General features: G+C 38.3%; 1 long non-coding RNA gene across 2 annotated transcripts in view; it reads right to left on the bottom strand.

Moving 5' to 3' along the window:
* The window catches only part of LOC129085314 (uncharacterized), a 69598-nt gene extending 62644 nt beyond the window's left edge, over positions 1–6954 (bottom strand). The window contains exon 1 of one of the 2 annotated variants that reach the window (XR_008530687.1): positions 6806–6954. This is a non-coding gene — a long non-coding RNA (uncharacterized LOC129085314). The remainder of the gene's footprint in view (positions 1–6805) is intronic. The other variant, XR_008530686.1, reaches the window with a different exon arrangement.
* Positions 6955–10597: the final 3643 nt, after the last annotated feature.

The raw sequence follows: 10597 nt of genomic DNA on the forward strand, positions 1-10597 counted from the left end.
ACTTTAATGGGATCTTTAATTTATGCATGACTTTGTAATATCCTACATTGGTTACTTTGAAAATATTGTGTCATTGAGTTATATCATTGGCACACTTCATTATATAACTTTAAAAAAAAATCACATTGTTAATATAAACACTGAGCTCTTCAGAAAAGTCTTTAAGAATTCAGAAGCTGTCAGGCTCATGGTGGTGGATGCAAATTTTCCCATGTTTTAATTTTCATTTGAAAACTAACATTATATCATTGGCAATAAATACTGTCAGGTTGTTTGCCTTCAGGTGACAGGCTCACATTTAAAAAAAAAAAGAAAGACTGCCAAATAACCAAGTGTGAAATTCATGTTTTGTTTTTTCTTTTTTTCTTTTTTTAGTTGAACTTATTAGAGTGACATTAGTTAATAAAACTATACAGATTTCAAGGATACAACTCAATAAAACATCATCTGTGCACTGCATCGTGCACCCATCACCCAAAGTCAAGTCTCAGTCCCCGTTTATTTCCTCCTTTGCCCACCTCCCCTTCCCCCGACCCCCTTTCCCTCCGTGGCTATCTCCACACTGTTGACACGGACAACAGAAAACCATATTTTTTTTATCACTTATTCTCTCAAGTAAAAATGGTGTTCCATAAAAGGTAGATGAATTCAGTTTCCAACTCAAATAATCATATATCTCTTTTTGCCAGACAACCATTGTATTTTGGTAGGCAGCAGAAATGTTTTGTGTTCTTTCCTTTAGGTTACATGGAGTATTTAAAAGACATGTACTCAAAAGGAAAAAGGACTCATGGACATGGACAACAGTGTGGTGGTTGTTGGCGGGGGGAGGGTATACGGGGACTAAATGGTAATGGAAGAAATAATAAAGATAAAAAAATAAAAGACATAGTAAAGGGTTGAATTTCATAAAGTAAATAATTTTTACTGTTTCATCAAGGGCATTCTTAAGTCAAACTGACTTTTTTTAAATGTAAGTATATGGCAGCAAATATGACACAATGTCCAATGATACAATGACACGGTTTGGTAATATTGCCTTGATTTGTGCTAAAGCACCCATAGGTTTACCTGCCATTGTTTTTTGTAGCATCAGTGCAAATGTTAATACAGGGGAAAAAAGGAAAATAACCTTATTATTATGAAAGTATTTTTGATCTTGTGGATTCACAAAACAAGTCTGAGATTCTCAGGGTTGTGCCAGCCACACTTTGAGAACTGTGGCTTTTGGGGAAGTATTTTAGAAGAATTAGAGTGTTAACATGTAATAGCTATTATTGACTTCCTTCAGTCAGTTGTTTCAAAAAAGAAACGTGCTCAGAAATACCTAGACAGCTTTCAAGCTGAGTAGAAAACAATAAGGAAAGTCCAAAAACTTAGGGAAAATATGGTTGGAAAGCCATCTCCTTCCAGATTACCAATAGAACCGCAAAAGGCCAGTAAAACTTCTTTGTTGGACATCCTGATTTTGTTCTACAGCAAAGATCAGATTATAAAAGTGTGGCCTTCTAAGCCTTCTAACAAGTAACAATGATTAACTAACCACAGTAACTTAGCTGCAGTTAAGGAGAAAAACAGGGAGGATGAAGGGAGAGGAAAGAGCTGAGAATTCTAATAAATGGAAACAAAGACAACAGCTGTCTACCAAGCTTTTGAAGGACTTGTATTGTCAAGAGTTCCAAAATAGACTAAAAAATCCTTTTGACCAAGCTGTGACATTACGTTCTGGCTTGCAAACTTTTGGTAACATCATTTCAGCTGTGTCCAAAAGGAATAAATAGTAAGAACTTCTAAGAGCTAAGGGCCAAGGAGGAAAGGGACAACAGAATTACTCCCAGAGAGCAGAATTAAAGTTTAATCAAATAACTCAGTCACTCCCAGGGTAGGGGACTCCATGAGGCCTGCCCAGCAGAATTTCAGAATTACAATGGACTAGTGAACACTATTTGTCTGCCATTATTAGCTCTTTTGAATGGAGGTTTTAATTGCATTTATTCTCCCCCTGTTCCCACTGTACACTGAGGTCTGTCTGGAAAAAGTCCAGCCACTATTATTATAACAAGAACAGTTTATGTGATATTGATATAACCTGGCAGCCAAGGAGAGTGGACTAGAATGCACAAGCGTGAACAATGACGACTTCACCGCACTAGTCAGTGGAGGCAGTTGACACCATTGAGTGAGCATGTGTACTGTGTGATCACATTCAAAACGACTGATCAAGTAGAGCAACAAATCTGCATCAAATTTTGCATTAAGCTTGAACATTCCTCTGCAGAAACTATTTGGATGATCCATAAGACCACAGCTATGGGCAACTGGTGATGGGCAGCTTCATTATGACAACATGCCTTGCCTGCTCATGCATCATGTTTCATGCAGTTTTTTGTGAAACATCAAATCACCCAGGTGACTCAGCCCTCCTCCAGCCCAGATTTGGTGCCCTGTGACGTCTGGCTTTTCTCAGAACTGAAATCACCTTTGAAAAGGAAGAGATTTCAGACCATTGATGAGATTCAGGAAAATACAATGACGGGGCAGCTGATGGTGACTGGGAGAACTGTGTGAGGGCCCAGGGTGCCTACTTTAGAGGGGATTGAGGTGTCATTGTTCCATGTATAATGTTTCTTATATCTTGTATCTTTGTAAATAAATGTCTCTTTTTTTCATATTACATGGCTGGATACCTTCTGGACAGACCTTGTAGAGACTAAGTGCATAACAGGACTCTACCTTCTCTCTGCTCTTACCTGCCTGCCAGTTATAAGGGTCTGGTAGAGGAGGTGGTATGGCTAATAGATGGAAGAAGCCTGGTTATCTGAGTGGAGCAGATCCTGCCTGACAACTTGTATGAGCAAGAAAAAAAAAATTTATTGTGCTAAATCACTGACATTTTTGTTACCACATTTGTTAAAAATGTTTTTGTTATGAAATTGCAACTATTCTGAATAACATGGAAGCTATTTCATTGCTCTAAAGATAAGGATTTAAACTAAGGCACTATTTAATAAGAGATACATAGCTTAGGGGAAGGACCAATAAGCTTTTATAGACTGGGGGGATGTGAGAGCGAAATAAGGGCAATTGAGGAGTCTGGGATGAGTTCTAGATTTCTACTCTGGTTGAAGGAGGTAGAAGTTTTGAATGGTACTAACAGAGTAATTCAGTGAAGTCCACTGTGCAGTAGCAGTGTGAGGGCTAAGAGCCTGAGACAGAGGTCTGGAAAGTAGGCACATACTTTCCAGGGTAATCTTTAGGGTAGGTATATACATATGGTGGTTGAAGCTATAGAAAGGTGGATGGAATTTGTTGGGAAGACACTTCAGAGGGAGAAGAACAAAGAGGGCATCTAATTAACAGTATAGAGACTAGAGTCTGCAAAAAAGAATAATAACAAACTCCAGAAAATAAGAAAAATGACAGAAAAGAGTAGGTCACAGAAACCAAGTAAGAAAACAGTTTGAAGAATTATGAAGTGGTAAACATTCAAATATTGCAAAGAGACCAAATATAATAAGAGCTAACTATGTATGAGATTTAAAAATTAAGGGGATATTGGTGACCTTCATGAAGAAAATTTAATGGGACATTTGATGTAAAATTCCTATCACTGTAGGATAAGTGCTTTAAGGTTTTATGGATTAAAAAACAAAACAAAACAGATTGAAGGTGTTAAGTCTTGACCAAGGTCCATGCTGGAGCTTGGCTTTGAAATCTTGCCTTTTCGACTCCACAACTCAGGCTCCTCCCCAATTCCACACTGAGTCTGGACAGTGCACTTCACTAAGATGCTGGGTGGTGACACCGCTGCCCAAGCAGGACAAAAAGCATATAGAAATCATAAAGATCAATATTTATTTTCAGAGAGAAAGGTGTAGAGAGGTTACTAATTTTCTAAAATATTTTCTGAGAGAAGGTTCTTGCTTCCTCATTTCTTCTTGCCCCACTTTTTGTTTCTTAAACTTATCCTACTCATTTTATTTGTGACTAGGAGTAAAATTTTATAATATGAATGGTTGTATCAGTGTTACATTTTTTCAAATATGGTTCTTTCGGTCTTAGAACACAAGGTATATCAATCTGCTAAGATAATGTTTAAGTAAGATGACAATTTTTTTTTCTCTAAAGTCTTAGAAAATTTAATAAGATCAAAGGCTCCAGGAGTTTAATAGCCACTTTCACATTTACCAGATGCCTTGGTCATAATTCAGTTTTAAAGTATAAGCCCTTAAACTAGACCAAAATAGAGCAAAATGTCTTTAGGAGATTTAACATGATTTTTTCTTTAATAAATATAATGAAAAACCCTAAATGCTGTCCTAGAGCACTATTGCAAAATAAGCTCTTCAGCAAAATAAACAAGACAAGAAGCAACTTGGAGAAGCATTTATTATTGAGAGCCAAGGTGACTCAATCTTGTGTAGGAAATCTCATTTTTTTTATTTTATAATAAGAAATTTTTGTATGAAATAAAGGAAAGTAATTAGCATCACTTGAATCTATTATTCATTAAATTTTACTATTCTTCTACAAAGGAAACTTTCTTGATGTGCACTGATTTCCTAACCTGGAATGCTGGCTAAAATATTTTCATTAAGATCCATTATTTTTTAGCAGTAAAGGATCTTCCAGTTTGAGACTCAGAACATTCAGCTTGGAGTATACATAATGTCAAGAATAAATGCAGCCAGCATGTCAGCATTAGGAAACATAAGCCTTGGTACTGCCCTTCTTCAGTTGCAGTTTTTGCTGCTATGATTCATTATTGTTTATCCCCTTTACACTTCTATGGCAACTATGTCTATGGAATTCATGCATTTGAATGAGTGCCCCAGTAGAAGAGAAAAGATGCATTTGTAATTTTTTGAAGGCTATATTGTAATGATGAGGAATTAAGAAATAATCTGCCTTTATGCAAAACAATTAAAAAATGTTTGCATACACACGTTAGTTGCATGTCCCACTTTAAAGACATTAAGCCCCATCTGATTCCCCATATTCCCTTAAAACAGAGTGGCAGATGATAATCTTCTCTTAAAAATTAGTTAATTAGCAGGAAACAATTGAAAAAGAAGAAACACCCCACTCCAACCTGAAAAATTTGTTATTTTTAAGTTGCACATGTGGATTTTTATAAGTTTAAATATATCTAGGAAACTGTAGCTATCATACATACATCACCCGTGTTACATAGGAGATAGGGGAGTGGATATGCTCTACAGTTTAAAGGGTACTATGTTGCAATGCATGTTGCCACATAAGAATTTAAAAACAAATGAAATTTATGAAAAATTAAAAGTAAGCTTATTTTTGTTTCCAACCTAAGTTTCTTAGCAACTTTAAAACATTTTGTCTGATCAAGACTTACATTTATCTTCTAGCGATTAGTTCAGAAGATTCCCTAACGTTTTGCTTATGAAATTGAATGTCTCACTTTAAGAGGAGTAGATTTCTAGTAAATATTTTTCAGGATCAGTTATATATTGGAAGGAGAGGATTGCAACTTCGCAACTTTTTTATCAGATACTGAGATGGTTTAACACACTTTTTAAAGATAATGAAAATAGAAAAATTTCATATTGATTTTAAGTTATGCATTTTTGAAATTTTAAAACAATAAATATGTTAATTTTGCTTGCCGGTAAAACAATAAGGCTAAAACTGGTTTTTAATATTAGAATAATTTTATTCTATGGTATTAGTTATATATAATAAAAGCAAATGAAAAAATATGTGGTAATTTTATAATACTATTTTTTTTTCATTCATTCATTGAACAGGTATGAATTACTTTACTCTGTGACAAGGTATTACACTTATATTCCTGGGTGCATAACAAAGTTTAGCCACCTAATTTCTTCTAGAATTTAAGAACTTATTCTTACTGTTACTCTGAAGTAAGACTGCTTGGTGTGCATACCGAGTAAAAGAAAAACAAACAAAACAAAAACAAGAAATGTATGCCAATGAATTACAGAAACTACTATTTAACTGGGTTGGGACCAAAGGTTGTTAGTGCTGTTGGCCACAACTATCTGAAAAAAGGCCCAAAATGTCAAGCTGACCTCTTAATGGGTACTGCATGAATACCAAAGTTCAATGGTTTGTTCTGGATGCAAAACATCAAAACACAGGAATGTTTGCCCAACACTCTTACTTAGAGCTCTTTCTTCTATTAACATAGTTTAGAAAAGTGATTAAAGTGGGACTTGCTCTGAATATTCCTGCTTCTGTTTTTATCATTATAGTAAACAAATGAAAATATGCCATATTTTGAATGTATTACCTTTTCTTAAGTTCACATGGGGCTAAAGCCGCATGACCTTAGTTACTTATGAATCATTTTTGGTAGCAGGAATACGAATATTGTAAATTCAGAACTCGAGAGACAGAAAATAAATATGATCATTATGGGCTGTGATGCACCTAGCTCTGGGAAAGACAGAAATGGGTGGTATGAACAACAGTGACCAGGCTGGAGGGGGGTGGGAACAAGACCCAAAGGACCCTTCTAAGGAAGTAACATATAAATTGTTGTACGAAGGATGAGGAATCATGCGAAGAAGCAGGGAAAGAGAACTAAAAGTGTAGTAACTGAAAGGGAAGTAATCTCGGGACAAAGGAACATATTAGTTAAGGACAGAGGAGAGGGTAGCTTAAATTTCCCAAGAAAGAACTTTTCTGATTTAGATTAGTTCATCTCCAAAGTACCCTGTGATCAAACGGGATAGCCTCAGTTATGCAACACTAATCAACAATACCCAGCCTGAGCCCCCTTAAACAACCAGATTTATTTCTCACTCACTCTATGTGTCCATTGCAGGCTGGCTAGATGTTCTGTTCTGTGTCCTCTTCATGCCCAGACCCACACTGACGGAGGAGTCTCTAACGGGAACCCGGAGGTCACAGTGGCAGAGTAAAAAGAGAAAGCATAGCATGTCGAGTTCAGGCTCTTGAACCTTCCACACACATCGCCTCCACTCGCATTCCATTGGCCAATGCAGTGACTAATCTCAAGTCAGCAAGGACGTGTAATTCTCCTGTGTGCCTGGAAGAGGAGAAAAACTGTAAGCAGTGATGAGTGGCAGTCATATCTCCTGTGGGGGTCGGTGACCAAGAACAACTTGGAATTGGAGGTGCAATTTGTGTGTGTGTATGTGCACACCTTTTCCATGTCTCCAGGGAAAAGGTCCATTGCTTTAATCAGATTCTCAAAGGGATCTGTGACACAACAATGATTAAAAACCACTGGACCAGTTGAAAACTGTCATGTAAACAGATAATTGCTCTACAAGGCAATTTACAGCATGAGTGAGAGGCTGAAATGATTAAAGAATTATCTGTGCGTGCATATGTGTGAGCAGGTGCGTGCTTGGTGATAAGGAAAAATTTGAGCAAATCTGAAGACCAAAGGATAGAAGCCAGAGGACAGAGCATGTTAGATTAAAGACATGGAGGTGAGAAAATGACCGATGTAGTGCGGTTGCAGAAGATGCCTAAGGAGATTGTGTTCAGTATTCTCCAGAAGTGGTAATGTTGGGAGCTAGAAGAGATAAATCTTCCCTGAGAGGAGGGAGGGAGGGAAAAAGTGGGTGTCCCCCTGGTCAGACTGCAGGCAGAAGGGAAGGACAGGACCTCTATGTCTCCTGGGATGTATGGACAAGGGCACCGATGTAGGACGAGGGGATCATCGAGCATGTTGATAGTTTGGAACAGCTGTAAGGGAAATCTGAAACAGAGCTAACTGGGGACAAACAGAAAGACTGCCAGTAGCACGGAGGGTCCAGCTGATGTTGAGAACATGGGTTTGTCACAGTGCCAGTAAACAGAGTTCGGAGATCGTTCCTTCTCCACGCTCAGCTGCCTGGAAGCTGGAGCCAAGACGGTAGCTGTTGGGCTCGCCTAGGGCTGGGGATTGGCAGAGCAGGTGCACCACCATGTCGTGCCGATAGTATAAAGTTCAAGAGTCTCTGAACAGGGAAAAGACACAATTTTGCCTTTAATTAAAAAAAAAAAGTCCTCAATAATGGTGAGAAGCAGCCTTACACCTATATTTCTCCTCTCTGAGTTGCAGTTCTTGCTCCCTGCACAGTTTGGCTTTGTCCTGAGCTCATAACTGGTAAAACCAATTCTATAGCCAGTATTGGAAGGGGTAAGTAGCATAGCTTATTTCTTATTGTTTAAGTAAAATTAATCATGCCAAGCCACCTATAATTTTATGTGTTTTTTAATACCCTCTTACTTTGCTGGTGAAATCTGACAGAACAAAGGTAAAAGAAAAAAAAACATTAAAGCTCGAAAAATATAATTACAATCTCAGAGACGGAATTGCTTAGCTAAGCATCTTGCTATTAATTAGTATGTCATAAATTGTACTGCCTTCAGGGATGCTAAGACATTGTACTTAGAAAAACCATTAAATGGAGAAAAAAGAAAAACATCTGTAGTGGTTTAGCTCAGTGCAGACTGCAGTCTGAAACAGCATTGCATTATGTTTCTCTTTTCCCAGTAGCCTGTCAAATCCCTGTATTTCCCTGATTTCAACGAGGTTACATCATAAGCATTTGGTAAAAATGGTGTTGCTGTTCAAGGCGGCATATGCATACTTAAGGCAAACACAGCCATAATAATAATAATCCTGGTTTCCTGAGCGACTTTTCTTGAAGCCTGTCATTTTATTTTCCATTTCCTCAGAATGGAGGTTTTATCTCTTAAGTATCTATTGATGACTGACAGGTGAGGTGAGTAAGCCAAGCTATTATTTAGAATTATGTTGGAGGCCAAAATTACATGTGACTTTCCACATCTTTTCCTCAACAGAAAGAAGTTAGCAGGAGGCTTGCTAGTTAAACAGAGATTGTTGCTGCAAATGGCTCATTCCCAGAAGCCCCTCTCTCGGAATTTCAGTTGTTGATAACTAGCAGGTTTTATCTCCAGGAACTAAGATAAGTTTTTCTTCACTTCTGGCCTGCCAACTTGCAGACTGTCTCCAGCTGAGGCAATGCTGCCAGAATGAATAACTGGAGAATGCACTCAACTCTCTATTTATTTGGAAGTATGATAATTTGAGGGAAAATTAAAACTGTCAGTTTTTCATTGCACCCTACAGCTCTCAGTGCTGGTTATCTCATCAGACCGCATGGATATACTGCTGCATAAAATTGTGTAAACGAATGGAAAAGCCAAGAAAGGAGAGGTGGAATTAATATCTTGCCAAAGGCCACACAACACAGTATGTTTAAGGCAGGACTGGGCACCTGAATCCCCCGGCTGATTTGACTGAGGTCTTCCTGCCCTAGCCCTGAACAGGGAGCACGTGGATGCTGAGGTTACAAAGTTATGCAAGGGGCAAGGACAATAAACTTTAAATATACAAACGCTGACCTGTGACAAGCTGTTCCAGAGGCCCAGGGACTGTGCGCACTTTGAGGACCAAGGGTGTCAGTTCATCTTTGTATTCCAGGCTCCAAGCTCTGTGCATGGCATATCAGTAGGCACCCAGTCAATGGTGAATAAATTGTGTTGAATAAACTCAGAGCTTTTAAAAATGTGACCAGATAATCCCATTTCTCTGCCTGAAGTGCTGCGATGGCTGATGGCTTCTCATTTACCTTAGAGTAAGAGTCCAAGCAATCTGGTCTTTGCTAATGATTGCATTTTCTGCTTTCCCATCCCCACCCTCTTCCCCACAAACCCTGCTTAGGCTCCTTCTCCACAGGAGGCGGCTCCCTCTGCACGGGCTGTTCCTGTTCCGTTTGCTGCCGGGACTCTGGCTCTACGTTCACAGGAGGCCATCTCCCTTACTACATTCAACGCATGGCCCAAATGTCACTTTTTATGGAGGCATATTCCCACGGTCCTTTAAAAAATTGCAGCCCTTTGCCCAGTGCCTCCCACCCATACTCCCGATCTCCCTTCGCCTGCTCTGTTTCCTTCATTAACATTGATCACCTTCTAACTCTAATTTACTGTTTTGTTTACTTACTTTTTACGTGGATGTTTCGTTGGCTGTCTTACTTTTGCTAGGATGTGAGCTTACACTGGTATCCTTAATGTTTCAACATATTGAGGATGCTTTGTAAATAATTTGAATGAATAAATTAATAAAACTGGATTAGGGAAGGAAGTGAGTGCATGGGTCAGAAAGCGCGAAGGGCCCACAGTTAAAGACAAGTGTAAAGGTGAATGGACCATAGGTCCTGGTAGGTTTATGGAGGCAAACACTTATTTTCATATTCTAAAAAGCTCCTGCAGTTCAAAGATAAACTTGGCCAACTATCAGAGTCGAAGCTGCAGACATTCAACCTGTTAATTGCCAAGCTCTCTTGTTAACAACGTAGTTCAATCCTTTATGAATTCAGGCAAACGGCACGTGTGTGAATTGGTTTGAGGTCCTCTGAATTAGGATTGCTTGGGAAGTGTTAAGGTTCCTACAACTTATCCAGATTGCTGAATAATCTTGAAGGATAAGGTCCCCAGGTGATTTGAATACATATTAAAATTTGAGAATTACTGGTGTATAGTAAATCTATAGAAAACAATGGGATTATAGTAGAACATAATCTCTCTGGTTGTAGTATAATTATTTCACAGGATG

Source organism: Pteronotus mesoamericanus, unplaced genomic scaffold, assembly GCF_021234165.1.
Source record: "Pteronotus mesoamericanus isolate MK-2021 breed Mesoamerican mustached bat unplaced genomic scaffold, CSHL_Meso_final scaffold_232, whole genome shotgun sequence".
NCBI lineage: Eukaryota > Metazoa > Chordata > Mammalia > Chiroptera > Mormoopidae > Pteronotus > Pteronotus mesoamericanus.